This window comes from Ananas comosus, linkage group 8 (genome assembly GCF_001540865.1).
Source record: "Ananas comosus cultivar F153 linkage group 8, ASM154086v1, whole genome shotgun sequence".
Taxonomy (NCBI): Eukaryota; Viridiplantae; Streptophyta; class Magnoliopsida; order Poales; family Bromeliaceae; genus Ananas; species Ananas comosus.
This window is the reverse complement of record NC_033628.1, coordinates 10,980,972-10,984,009: the sequence shown is the minus strand read 5'-3', so window position 1 is coordinate 10,984,009 and position 3,038 is coordinate 10,980,972.

Below are 3,038 nucleotides of genomic sequence, written 5' to 3'. Positions count from 1 at the left end.
GGAATATAATATATTATATATAATAGAGAGAGAGAGAGAGAGAGAGTAAGGCTACTATACTATCGGAAGCTCTACGGAGCCCTTCCGTCTTCCAGCGCTCTTTTTCGATGTGCGAGCTTTTCGAATCGCGTCGATTGCTCTGTTAAACTAAATTGATCTAGAGTATTTAAGTACCTAGAAACTCAAATTTTATGATTTACGAGTATCATTTTGCATAGTGAACGAAGGAGCTACAAATCAACGGCTAAAAATGAAAAATCTTACAAAATGAATAATATGACATTGAAATTTTAAATCAAAAACATTGATCTTGTTTATATAGATATAAAGAATTTTTAATCAAAATTTCTACGTGATTTGGATATTACTATACCGTTAAACTTGCAAGACGCTCACTACGCCATTGAATTGTTGATTTTGAGCCGCTTCGATCACGACGGCAAATAATTCGAAAAATAATAAAATTTATTTCTGCATACTCAAAGTACTCTTAGATCAAGTTTAACGAGCCGGATCGACGATCGAAAGTCGCAACATCGAAACGAGCTAGAAGCACGGAAGGCCCGTACTTCTGATAGACAGTAGCCTCACTCTATATATATATAAATATTATATATATATATATATATATATGATATAATTATATAGGCGGGGCAGCTATATCCATATGAGTAAGAGACCTCCGTTACTCAATAAGTTTTCAGCCGTTCAGTATCAAAAATAGTGAGCGTAGAATAGAGTAGTTATGGTTAAGTATGATACTGGGACCCCTAGGTTGAGTGGTAGTTGGTTGAGATAGTAATACATCTAACGGGTGAAAATGATTAAAAGGTAGATCTAACCGCAACAAACTCTATGGTGCAAGAGCCTACTACTTCATAAGTAGTATAGTACCGGACCTATATATATATATCATATATATATCTATATTTGATAAAAGGACCTCACAGCTAGCCTATGTTGTCATAGGCGTTACAGTGAAAGATCTTTAGTTTTTCCTTCCAAAGCAGCCAAAATATTTTGTGATCATGGTCTATTCCCAGTTCAGCGTGGACCATCTTATTAATAACGATTGTTATTAAATTATTAATATACTTAAAACCGCAAGTACTTTGTATCTTATTCACATTAGTTCAAGCCGTGAAAATTCGTAAAAGAAACTATATATACGGATTGTCAGCGTAATTTATATATTTTAAAAATTTTGACCGAGAAGAATAAAACTAAAAATTTAATAAATATAGAATGTTTATCAATTCACCTAACTCAAAATATTTTTTAAATATAATATATATGATATATTTTATATATATATCATATATATCAGAATGACTAAATTAATTTTTTTTAGCTAAGCTAATGGTACAAAATATTCATCTCTGGTTTTTAAGGTTTCTTTCTTAAAAGTCAACCATTAATGATGGGCTCCCATGAATAATATAACCTAATTAACTAAAGCTCTATATTTAACCACGTATGTGATTTTTATATATAGTACCTAACAATAAGTTTAGTTATATGTGGTTAAAAAAAAGAAAAAAAATAAATAAATACATAAAAGTCCTCGTAGCTGATCCGAGCGTCTCAATCAATCAGAGGGCGTGCCCACCACCCTTTGACCAAAAAGAATTTTGAGGGAAATGCATATGATGTGAGCCTAGCGAGATCCAATGACTTGACTCTCCAATTTCTTCTCCACCTGCTCCCCTTCTCCTCCTACACCGTCGCCGCCCATCGATTTCAGCGACAGTAGGGAGGATACTAAGATGGGTGTTGATGGAGAGGTAGGCAGGGACAACGAGGGCGAAGGCGAGGCGGCGGAGGAGGACGAAGGGGATGTGGGCGAGGGCGAAGCAGTGGAGGACGGCGAGGCGGCGAGGCGGCGAAGCGGCGAGCCGGAGGGAGCGAAGCATCAGAGAAGAGGCAGAGAGGTATTTTCGGTATAAAAAAATATTTTTTAACAAAACCCCTAACGGAACCCTAACGGTAGGGGTGAAGTGCACATTTTTTATTTTACAAAGGGCAAAGTGTAGGTTTTTAAATGTCAGGAGGGGAAAGTGAAAAAACGGATTATTATAGGAGGGTTTTCTGTAATTTAGCCTATTTATTTTGATTAAACTATTTACCCCGTAGTTAATACCTAACCTTTTAATTTTTTTAATTTGAGCAAGTTAGTGACTTTTAAACTTTAAAATTTGATAGCATCATTTATCTTTATAAATTTAATTAGTATATTTTATACAANCCCATCCATTAATGGTTGACTTTTTTAAGAAAGAAACCTTAAAAAACAGAGTGAATATTTTGACCATTACTTAGCATAAAAAAAATTATTTAGTCGGTCAAAATTTTAAAATATATAAAAATTAACGCTGACAATCCGTATATAATAGTTTTCTTTTACGAATTTTACGTTGACTAAATGTGAAATTAAGAAATACAAAGTACTTGCAGGTTTAAGATATATAATAATTAATAACAATCCTTATAATAAGTGGTCCACGGCTGAACTGGTAGACCATGATCACAAAATATTTTGCTGCTTGGAAGGAAAAACTAAAGATCTTTCACTGTAACGCCTATACAACATAGGCTAGCTGTGAGGCTCTTTTATAAATATATATATATATATATATATATATATAGAGTCCGGCTACTATACTCTTATGAGTATAGAGCCTCTTGTACTCATAAGTTTTTGGCGGTTAGATCTACCTTTTAATCATTTTCACCCGTTAGATTATACTATTCAACCAACTACCCACTCAACCCTAGGGGTCCCACTATCAATCTAACCATAACTACTCTCATCCTAACCTCACATTTTTTCATCTGAACGGCTGAAAACTTATGAGTACAAGAGGCTCTATACTCATATGAGTATAGTAGCCCCAGCCTATATATATATATATATATATATATATATATATAGTGAGGCTACTATGCTATCGGAAGCACAGAGCCTTCCGTGCTTCCAGCTCGTTTTCGATGTTGCGACTTTCGAATCGTCGATCGGTTTCGTTAAACTTGATCTAGAG